General features: G+C 41.4%; 1 protein-coding gene across 5 annotated transcripts in view; it reads right to left on the bottom strand.

Annotated features, from left to right (window-relative positions):
* Positions 1-12,234, bottom strand: part of LOC149457274 (rho family-interacting cell polarization regulator 1-like) — a 423,950-nt gene that overhangs the window by 163,931 nt on the left and 247,785 nt on the right. The window contains exon 1 of one of the 5 annotated variants that reach the window (XM_089683952.1): positions 9,803-9,946. The exons of the other annotated variants lie outside the window; for them this stretch is intronic. The gene's annotated coding sequence lies outside the window, so the exon portion shown is untranslated. Of the gene's footprint in view, positions 1-9,802; positions 9,947-12,234 lie in introns of those variants that run through there. 5 annotated transcript variants of the gene reach the window in all.

Here is a 12,234-nt window from a genome sequence, read left to right as displayed (position 1 = left end):
GTGATCAGGGCCACTGGGACTGGTGTGGTGGTGACCAGGGACAATATGGCTGGTGTGGCTGTGAACAGGGACACTGGTGGTGTGGTGATTAGGGATGCTGTGATTGGATGGCGGTGTTCGGGGATAATGATTGGTGCGGCAGCGCGGTAAAATGTCACTATAGTGTAAGGCCCCTTTCACAAGGGGAGGACTTTGCATGCGATCCACTTGCTCAGTGAGGGATCTATCTGCTGATCCCTACTGAGCAGCCAGATGACAGGTCTGTCTCCACTCCGCTTATGCAGAGCGGACACAGACACAGCCTGCTCTCCTCTATGGGTGGTCGGGTGTAAGCGGACAAGCAGTTTATTTACAACCAACTACCATCCAATCCCGTGAAGACTTTGATTGAACTCTGAAGTCACTTTCACAGCAGTTTTCCTATTCATGCACAATGTTCTTTTGTCTCTTTTGGTCAGTTGACCTTGTTGACCGTACTATGCTTATCAGACAACATTTTCCCAAAAACTGTATATGTCATCATAACTTTTGATACTGTACCTCGCGACACGGCAAACAAACTGGCAATTTCAGTCACAGAGGCCCCTGCTAAATGGGTACCAACAATTTTCTCTCTTGTAAGCTCTGATGTGACTCCGTATTACTAGCAGTGCACACAGTGTATGACGAAAGTGAGGCTTCTCACCTGTTAGCTAGGTGTCTCATCACACAGCGGAAGCAAAACAGTGTTACATCACTTCTTCCCTCCACGCTAAACATGTCGTCACTTTCACACCTGCAAATCATGTAGTGTTTCCATTTACTCCTATACATACAGTGGGGATCGAAAGTTTGGGCACCCCAGCTAAAAATTTGTATTAATGTGCATAAAGAAGCCAAGGAAAGATGGAAAAATCTCCAAAAGGCATCAAATTACAGATTAGACATTCTTATAATATGTCAACAAAAGTTAGATTTTATTTCCATCATTTACACTTTCAAAATAACAGAAAACAAAAAAATGGCATCTGCAAAAGTTTGAGCACCCTGCAGAATTTATAGCATGCACTGCCCCTTTTGCCAAGCTGAGACCTGCCAGTGTCATGGATTGTTCTCAATCATTGTCTGGGAAGACCAGGTGATGTCAATCTCAAAGGTTTTAAATGCCCAGACTCATCTGACCTTGCCCCAACAATCAGCACCATGGGTTCTTCTAAGCAGTTGTCTAGAAAACTGAAACTGAAAATAGTTGACGCTCACAAAGCTGGAGAAGGCTATAAGAAGATAGCAAAGCGTTTTCAGATGTCAATATCCTCTGTTCGGAATGTAATTAAGGAATGGCAGTCATCAGGAACAGTGGAAGTTAAAGCAAGATCTGGAAGACCAAGACAAATATCAAACAGAACAGCTCGCAGGATTGTGAGAAAAACAATTCAAAACCCACGTTTGACTGCACGATCCCTCCAGAAAGATCTGGCAGACACTGGAGTTGTGGTACACTATTCCACTATAAAGAGATACTTATACAAATATGGTCTTCATAGAAGAGTCATCAGAAGAAAACCTCTTCTTGTCCTCACCACAAAACTCATCGTTTGAACTTTGCAAATGAACATATAGACAAGCCTGATGCATTTAGGAAACAAGTTCTGTGGACCGATGAGGTTAAAATTGAACTTTTTGGCCGGAATGAGCAAAGGTACGTTTGGAGAAGAAGGGGCACAGAATTTAATGAAAAGAACCTCTGTCCAACTGTTAAGCATAGGATTGGATCAATCATGCTTTGGGGTTGTGTTGCAGCCAGTGGCACAGGGAACATCTCACGAGTAGAAGGAAAAATGGATTCAATAAAATTTCAGCAAATTTTGGATGGTAACTTGATGCCATCTGTGAAAAAGCTGAAGTTAAAGAGAGGATGGCTTCTACAAATGGATAATGATCCTAAACACACCTCGAAATCCACGGGGGATTACATCAAGAGGCGTAAACTGAAGGTTTTGCCATGGCCTTCACAATCTCCTGACCTCAACATAATTGAAAATCTATGGATAGATCTTAAAAAAGCAGTGCGTGACAAACAGCCCAGAAATCTCAAAGAACTGGAAGACTTTTGTAAGGAAGAATGGGCAAAGATACCACAAACAAGAATTGAAAGACTCTTGGCTGGCTACAAAAAGCGTTTACAAGCTGTGATACTTGCCAAAGGGGGCAGTACAAGATATTAACTCTGCAGGGTGCCCAAACTTTTGCAGACGCCATTTTTTTGTTTTCTGTTATTTTGAAAGTGAAAATGATGGAAATAAAATCTAACTTTTGTTGACATATTATAAGAATGTCTAATCTGTAATTTGATGCCTTTTGGAGATTTTTCCATCTTTCCTTGGCTTCTTTATGCACATTAATAAAATTTTTTAGCTGGGGTGCCCAAACTTTTGATCCCCACTGTATATATACACATACTATATTACCAAAAGTATCCACAAGCTTTAGGAGTGTGTCCACAAGCTTTAGAAGGGTGTCTACGGGAATGTTTGACCATTCTCCCAGAATCGCATTTGTGAGGTCAGGTACTGATGTCGGACGAGAAGGTCTGGCTCACAGTCTCTGCTCTAATTCAGTCCAAAGGTGTTCTATCGGGTCAAGGTCAGCACTCCCCCAAATTTGCTCATCCATGTCTTTATGAACCTTGCTTTGTGCACTGGTGCGCAGTCATGTTGGAACAGAAAGGGGAAATCCCCAAACTGTTACCAGAAAGTTGGGAACATGAAATTGTCAAAAGGGGCCTTGGTATGCTGACGCCTTAAGTGCTCCCTTCACTGGAACTAAGGGGCCAAGCATAACCCCTGAAAACAGCCCAACATCAAAATCCCCCCTCCACCAAACTTTACACTTGACACAATGCAGTCAGGCAAGTACCATTCTCCTGCAACCGATAAACCCAGACAGATCCATTGGATTTCCAGACAGAGAAGTGTGTTTCGTCACTCCAGAGAACTGCTCTAGAGTCCAGAGGCGGTGTGCTTTTATACCACTTCATCCGACGCTTTGCATTACACTTTATGATGTTAGGCTTGGATACAGCTGCTTAGCCATGGAAACCCATTCCATGAAGCTCTCTACGCAGTGTTGTTGAAGTTTGAAGGTCTTTAGCTATTGACTCTGCAGACAGTTGGTGACTGTGCACTGTCCCCGCTCTGTCACATTACGTGGCCTACCACTTCTTGACTGAGTTGCTGCTGTTCTCAGTTGCTTCCACTTTGTTATAATACAGTTGACAGTGGAATATTCAGCAGCAAAGAAATTTCATGCATGGACTTATTACACAGGTGGCAACCTATCAAGGTACACCACTTGAATACACTGAGCTCCTCAGAGTGACTCATTCCTTCACAAATGTTTGTAGAAGCAGCCTGCATGCATAGGTGCTTTATTTTATACACATGTGACCATAGAGGTGATTGGAACACCTGAATCCAATGATTTTGAGGTGTGTCCCAATACTTTTGGCAATATAGTGTGTGTATATATATATATATATATATATATATATATATATATGTGTGTGTGTATTTTTTTTTTTTGTTACATCCTGTCACAATAGTAACACTGCACTACTAATTGATTGGTAGTATTTTTTTTTATCATAGTGCAGGGAGATGGTGCTTGGCCCCGTACAATGTGATCTCTGTGACCAAAGAGCTCACAATAGTTCTGAATGACTGCATGAATGGCAGGCATCTTTATTACTGGACATGCGATAGCTGTGATTGGTAACAGTGATCACATGGTACCAAGGCAGAGAACCCCTGGCCAGTACTCAGATTGATGAGCTACTACTACTAGTGAACACACACATTGGTCACACGATCGCATTGTATGCCCCCCCCCCCTTGGAGCACGAAGGAGGCGCAGATCTGGGAGTACGTATGGGCACGTCCTCTCAGATTGTCACTTGTCCCACTTACCATTTATGTACAGTGGCAGGGAGGGAAGCAGTTAAGCCTCCTACACAGCTGTTTTTGGTTCAGTTACTGAATGTGTTTCAACCTGCATATGAAACTGATGATCATTAGCACCTGCTTGGTATAATTGGTTAACAATACACCTGACTCTAATCCTACAAAATCCCTGACTTTTTGAAAGTGTACTAATTTAGCAAGAATAAGAATTGATGCTGGTTTGAAGCCAAAGGGTAGTCATAGCAAAAATTGTGTTCATTTAGACTTTTCTTGTGTTCGCTCACTTTTCATTTTGTAAAGTGATAAAAATATGCAGCAAAAATATTTGCATAGGACTGTATGTGAGCGGGTTATTGTCAGTTTGGACCATGAAGTTTGCAGCATACAAGTAATCTTTCAGTTTATCAACCACTATCCACTTCAGGGCAAGGAACTCCTTGTGGTGGAATATTTCTTCTCTGCGGGGGGGCAAGGCTTCTGCTTACATGGCTGCAGGTGAGAGTATTGTCCAAATAACTATATAGTGCCAGGTCAGGATGGCCAAGTGGTCTAATGCAGGCCATAGATGGGGAGAAAAACTGCAGATTTTTCTTTTAACAAACGAAAAATCGGTTGTTCAAGTGGCCGACGTTACCATCAATGGTAAAAAAAATCGGCCAATTTTCTACCCGTCTAGAGCCGGCAAAAAGTGTCCCTGCAGAGAGCTCTGCTATTTCTTTGACAGTTCTCTGACAGTTCCTTGACATTTATAGAAGTTGCAACAATGTATCTATTTGTTTCCATTTAGGATACAGATGTTTTTATTCGGAAACAAATAGATACAATGTTTCAACTGCTGTAAATGTCAAGGAACTGTCAGAGAACTGTCAGAAATAGCGGAGCTCTCTGCAGAGACACTTTTTGCTGGACTGGAATTCTTCTTATTTTCATCCTACTTCTTCTTCTTCTTCTTCATCCTCATCCTCTTCTTCTTCATCCTCATCCTCTTCTTCTTCATCCTCATCCTCTTCTTCTTCATCCTCATCCTCATCCTCTTCTTCATCCTCATCCTCTTCTTCTTCATCCTCATCCTCTTCCTCATCCTATTCTTCTTCATCATCCTCATCCTCCTCTTCTTCTTCTTCTTCTTCTTCTTCATCCTCATCCTCTTCTTCTTCATCATCCTTATCCTCTTCTTCTTCTGCATCCTCATCCTATTCTTCTTCTTCATCATCCTCATCCTCTTCTTCATCATCATCCTCAACCTCTTCTTCTTCTTCATCCTCATCCTCTTCTTCTTCTTCTTCATCCTCATCCTCTTCTTCATCCTCATCCTCTTCTTCTTCATCATCCTCATCCTCTTCTTCTTCTTCTTCTTCATCCTCATCCTCTTCTTCATCTTCTTCTTCTTCTTCATCCTCATCCTCTTCCTCATCCTCTTCTTCTTCCTCATCCTCATCCTCTTCTTCTTCCTCATCCTCATCCTCTTCTTCTTCCTCATCCTCATCCTCTTCTTCTTCCTCATCCTCTTCTTCTTCATCCTCTTCTTCTTCTTCTTCATCCTCATCCTCTTCCTCATCCTCATCCTCTTCTTCTTCCTCATCCTCTTCTTCTTCCTCATCCTCATCCTCTTCTTCTTCTTCATCCTCATCCTCTTCTTCTTCATCCTCTTCTTCATCGTCTTCCTCTTCTTCTTTTTCTTCTTTTTGTCTTCCTCTTACAGGTCACTGCTCATGCGCAGATTTTTTATCGGTAAAAAATCGGCCGATTTGCCCACTAATTGCCGCGAAAATCGGCCGATCGGCAAAATCGGCCGATTTTTTTCCAACTTTACCGAAAAAAAAAAACCGGCCAAAATACCGAAAAACGGCCGACCAAATCGCCCACTAACGATCCGAAAATCGGCCGATTTTATTTTCGGCCGAAAAATCGGCCGATTTTCGACCCATCTATGGCCTGCATAAGACACTGGGTTTAGGTCGCAGTCTCCCCTGGAGCCTTGGGTTCAAATCACACTTCTAACAACCATGACAGGCCACAAGCGTCCATTGTGCTCTTTGTACTACATACCACCTAGCCCATCCTGACTGGCATCGACATGTAGTTCAAAAGGTTTGGTTGGATTGGAAAAAGGCCATAACAGGGGCATACATTAAGCTCCTTTTCAGCTGAGAGGTTTGCTCACACTGATCTGTTCACTGGTCTTGTATTGACTCCCGAGACTTCCTGGATCCTCCAATTTTTTTGACTGGTTTCAGTGAATCCGGGTTGTTGTCCTCATCCTCACTCTTCAACAACTCATTGAGGGGCCAAGCTATCTAAGCGAATCCCATGACGAATCTTTGACAATATTAGCAGAACCACAGAAATGACCATAGCTCAGTCACATAGGTACGTTTTAACCAGGAAGTGACAGCTTCCAGTTTCTTTGGTTATAAAATAGAGACAATTGTAAAAAACATAAAAAACAGAAGGCCCACCAGCCTAACGCATTACCTCAACATTAACTTTATTTGAATAAAAAGTAGATGTGTACTCACAAAGGACATGAAATAAATGGCATGTCAATCAGACAAGACATGGTAGCGACCTCATCCCCTGGACAAGTCCTTTTTGTGAATAGATGATCCCAAAGGCTGATGCGTTTTGTGGGGCGATCCCCTCTTCCTCAGAGCCAATCCAGAATGCCAATGCCACTTAACTCAAGCATTTATAAAGATCTTGATAAGGTCACATGGTGCCTGATGTCAGCCCATCCCACCAGTAGGTGGGCCATAGTCCAGTGTAAATAAGTAAATAAATGCACAATAAAACAAATGATAATAGATATTTCATACAGGACACTTTTCAGACATTATTTCAGACACAGCTACGTAATATTCAGATGTTAATAATATACCAGTAATATCTCACGACACACATAAACACTCTTTTACCATGTGTATGGTCCAAATATAATAATAACAACACAAGAGAAGGGAGGGGGCATGAAAAAGTTCACTATTGTAGGTTAAATAGAAAATAACATAATATGTTATATTTTTTAATTCATCTTAACATACCCTTCTGTTGGTAATTCCCCTGGGGTACGGGGGGGTATGCCAATCATGTTGGCCTAAAAGTCCCTTAAGAGTGGATCGATGGTGACGGATGGTGAAACCATCATGGTGGTGAAGATATATAATATATAATAATATAGTATCCACAATGGATGGTGCAGGTGATGGAACGCACGCCATCTGATGACCGGAACTGCGCCCTGAGTCTGCGCTCCAGCTGCCATTCATATGAGGCACTTTCAGTGATTTGTGATAATGAAACTGGAAGTGTGTCACTGTAGGTGCATTCCGGCTGTTCATTCCAAGGGTTTACACTGTTCCTAACTCATCCAGTTGTATTATTAGAGCGATTTGGTGATATTGGTGTAATAACAATCTGGGGAAGAAGGTTGATAAACAATGTAATGGAAAAGCAATAGACAGGAGCATGTCCTGGTAACCTAAATGATACAATAAATTACCAAATGGAGGTGCCCTGATGGAATTGTATTCAATTATGTGCCCTGCAAGTATTATTATTGATAGAATGGAATGGAAATAAAACATGATTGATACTATAAAATACGCGGGAAAGGTTAAAATAAATAAAAATGTATATATAATACTGTATATATAAAAAAACATATAGAATAAATATATAGAAACTATATATGCATAAAAAATAAATAGGGACGAAGCATAATTCTAAAATATATGAACAGACGAACAAATGAACAAGGCGCACTTGGACACCCTAGCAGGTGTTTTAAAAAAGAAAGACAATAATACCCTAATGAATTATGTTGATGACTAATATAGCTCATTGAACTTGCATTGGGAAAGCATACAGTGCATCCAGAAAGTATTCACAGGGCTTAACTTTTGCCACATTTTGTTATGTTACAGCCTTATTCAAAATGTATTAAATTCATTTTTTCCCTCAGCATTCTACAAACAATACCCCATAATGACAACGTGAAAGAAGTTTGTTTTGAAATCTTTGCAATTTATTAAAAATAAAAAAATGAAAATGTACAGTGGGGATCGAAAGTTTGGGCACCCCAGCTAAAAATTTGTATTAATGTGCATAAAGAAGCCAAGGAAAGATGGAAAAATCTCCAAAAGGCATCAAATTACAGATTAGACATTCTTATAATACGTCAACAAAAGTTAGATTTTATTTCCATCATTTACACTTTCAAAATAACAGAAAACAAAAAAATGGCGTCTGCAAAAGTTTGGGCACCCTGCAGAATTTATAGCATGCACTGCCCCCTTTGCAAAGCTGAGACCTGCCAGTGTCATGGATTGTTCTCAATCATCGTCTGGGAAGACCAGGTGATGTCAATCTCAAAGGTTTTAAATGCCCAGACTCATCTGACCTTGCCCCAACAATCAGCATCATGGGTTCTTCTAAGCAGTTGTCTAGAAAACTGAAACTGAAAATAGTTGACGCTTACAAAGTTGGAGAAGGCTATAAGAAGATAGCAAAGCGTTTTCAGAGGTCAATATCCTCTGTTCGGAATGTAATTAAAAAATGGCAGTCATCAGGAACAGTGGAAGTTAAAGTAAGATCTGGAAGACCAAGAAAAATATCAGACAGAGCAATTCAAAACCCACGTTTGACTGCACGATCCCTCCAGAAAGATCTGGCAGACACTGGAGTTGTGGTACATTATTCCACTATAAAGAGATACTTGTACAAATATGGTCTTCATGGAAGAGTCATCAGAAGAAAACCTCTTCTACGTCCTCACCACAAAAATCATCGTTTGAACTTTGCAAATGAACATATAGACAAGCCTGCTGCATTTTGGAAACAAGTTCTGTGGACCGATGAGGTTAAAATTGAACTTTTTGGCCGGAATGAGCAAAGGTACGTTTGGAGAAGAAGGGGCACAGAATTTAATGAAAAGAACCTCTGTCCAACTGTTAAGCATGGGGTTGGATCAATCATGATTTGGGGTTGTGTTGCAGCCAGTGGCACAGGGAACATCTCACGAGTAGAAGGAAAAATGGATTCAATAAAATTTCAGCAAATTTTGGATGGTAACTTGATGCCATCTGTGAAAAAGCTGAAGTTAAAGAAAGGATGGCTTCTACAAATGGATAATGATCCTAAACACACCTCGAAATCCACGGGGGATTACATCAAGAGGCGTAAACTGAAGGTTTTGCCATGGCCTTCACAATCTCCTGACCTCAACATAATTGAAAATCTATGGATAGACCTTAAAAGAGCAGTTTGTGACAGACAGCCCAGAAATCTCAAAGAACTGGAAGACTTTTGTAAGGAAGAATGGGCAAAGATACCTCAAACAAGAATTGAAAGACTCTTGGCTGGCTACAAAAAGCGTTTACAAGCTGTGATACTTGCCAAAGGGGGCAGTACAAGATATTAACTCTGCAGGGTGCCCAAACTTTTGCAGACGCCATTTTTTTGTTTTCTGTTATTTTGAAAGTGTAAATGATGGAAATAAAATCTAACTTTTGTTGACATATTATAAGAATGTCTAATCTGTAATTTGATGCCTTTTGGAGATTTTTCCATCTTTCCTTGGCTTCTTTATGCACTTTAATACAAATTTTTAGCTGGGGTGCCCAAATTTTCGATCCCCACTGTACATAAGTATTCACAGCCTTTGCCATGACACTTAAAATTGAGCTCTGGTGCATCCTGTTCCCACTCATTCAGTTGATTGGACATGATTAGGAAAGGCATGAACCATAAGGTCCCGGGGGAGGAGCCTAACTATGGCGGTGTAGGAGAGGGTGGTGTGGAAGCTCTCCGTCCTTTCCCACCGCCTCGGATACAGATACTGGAGAGCAGGGACAGGGGGGACCTACCAGAGTATGGTGGGTTACGTGCTGAAGCCGGGGTCCCGGGCGCTATGAATAGGAAGTGAACAGTGCCGTCGGATTGAAAACAGGCTGGAGACCCGTCCTAGGGGAGAGAGAGCAGAGAGCAGGGTTGCCGAGGAAACGAGGAGGCTCGGCTTGACCACGTGTCAGCCGCAGAGAACTACTGGGTAGGGGAAATGCCGGCCGGTGTTTAGAGCTGAGAGGAGAGAGGAAGACATCGGATTGCTCCCCTCCCAGTACATGAGACATTCTTATGGGAGAAGTATGCAGCAAGATGCCTCCCTCCCCCCCTGAATGGAGGTGACTTTGTTACAGAGGAGTGAAAACAAAGAGACCCGGAGGAAACCCCCCCCCCCTGAAGAGAGCTATGGAATGTGACAACCGAGGAACTTGCTAGAGCTGCAGCTGTGAAGGGTGAGTGAGAGCAGCCTGGATGGATTACTGTGATGCATAAATGACTGTTTCTGTTGTCTAAAGGCAAAGGAGGAGTTGTGAAAGGGGGTTTCCCTGGGGGGTCTGACGGAGAGAGAGGAGGAGATTAAAAGCAGCCTGGAAGGAATATTAAGTAGAGAACTCGAAGAAAAAAAAAAAAAAGTCCCTGGTATATATTGTTATCAATCTTTGTGTTTCCCCTATTGAAGAAAAAAAAAAGAACGCATAGAAGAGATGAAAAATAAAAATGTTAAAAATAGTGGCCCAAAGGGGTCTCAAACTGGCACGATAAAAAAATATACATCTCAAGGAAATGTGACCCCAGATAGATCTCAAAGCGTTGGTGAAAAATGTGAAATGGAAATGAGTATAGAAGGTAGCCCTAGACTCTCCCTGGGAAAAGAATATAACAGTCAGCATCTTACAGAAAAATTGGAGAGGAGAGACACTGAAAGTGAATTACAAATTCCAAACAAGAAAGAGATGGCAGATATGTTCAAGAACTTAGAAAAAACATTAAAACATGAAATGACAAGTATACAAAATGATTTGGGCCGGATGCTATCAAGGGTGGAGGAGACAGAGGAAAGAGTTAAAAGCCATGCTCAATATGTTTCTGATCTGGAGAAAAGGACAATGGAAATTAAGAAAGATCAAAAAAAGCTGTTATATAGAATGGAAGTACAAGAAAACAGGGAAAGGAGAAACAACATTAGTGTGAGAGGAGTTCCGGAATTGGTAAAAGGAGAAGAAACAAGAGGCCTTATCTGTAAAATATTAAACTCCATTATGGATAGATCAGAAACAGAAAAGATTAACCTGGAAGGTGTTTTCAGGATAGGAAAAAATCAACAAGGAAGTGGAAAAGAGAAACCAAGAGATATAATAGTCCAATTTCAGAAATGGGAGGATAAAGAAGAAGTATGGAGAAAGACCAAGGGAAGATCAAGTATTAATTATGGAGAAATGAATATACAGATTTTTGCAGATTTAACACCAGAGACATTGTGGAGGAGAAGAACTCTAAAACCCCTGTTAGAGCAGATGATGAAGCAAAAGGTGCACTATAGATGGGGTACTCCGGAGTGCCTAATTGGATGGAAGAATGGAGTTACAGCCCAGTTGAGATTTCCTGAGGACTTAAGAAACTTCTGTGATAGACTTGAATTACAAAGGATGGAAGTCCCTGGTTGGGAGGTGGAAGAAGGTGGTTTGGGAGGTGGAGAGAGAGAGGAGTGGCAGTTTGCTAGAAGAGGGAGATAGAGAATTGAGGGAGGGCGCTGGGTGGGAGGGAGAGGAGAGAGAAAGAGAAGGGGAATTTATTTATTTATTTTTTATTTATTTTTATTTTTTTTCTCCTCTCCTCTTATCCCGCTTGACACCACCCTCTCTCTCTCTTTTCTCCTTTGGGACCTTAAGAAAGGTGGAACATCTTGAATTGATGATGGAAATACTTTTGGGGTATCTGAGGTGGTGGGAGGTGTGGGGATCTGTCCATGGTTGGAGTTCAACCCCAAGGAGGTAATCTATGGTGGGTATATATAGGCAAAACGTAAGCCTAAAGGATGGGAAGGGTGGGAGAGGTGGACAGGGGGGTAGAGGGATAAGGGAGGGATGGAGGAAAGATAAGAGGCTGTATAGTTTTGAGGAAGAGAAGAGTAATTGGGGCAGAGAGAGAGAGGATAAGATAGAGAGAAGGGAAAAGATATAAAGGAAATGAAAGATCTAAGATTTATAACTTATAATGTAAACGGGTTGTGTTGTCCAGGGAAAACATTTAAATTATATAAGGAACTACAACATAGAGCAGTATCAGTGGCTTTCCTACAGGAAACGCATTTTGAACAAAAGTCAAATGTAAAGTTGAATTCTAGATATTATCCGTTATGGTATTATGCAGATTCCCCGGTTAAGAGAGCAAAGGGGGTAGCTATAGGATTTGCAAAAGATATAAGGTTTGAGTTGGAAGAGAGAGAGACAGACCC

This window comes from Staurois parvus, unplaced genomic scaffold (assembly GCF_062004578.1).
Source record: "Staurois parvus isolate SC_StPar_1 unplaced genomic scaffold, SC_StPar_1.0 ptg000329l, whole genome shotgun sequence".
Classification (NCBI taxonomy): Eukaryota; Metazoa; Chordata; class Amphibia; order Anura; family Ranidae; genus Staurois; species Staurois parvus.
Note: the sequence above shows the minus strand (reverse complement) of the source record. Positions and strands in the feature narration are given on the sequence as shown.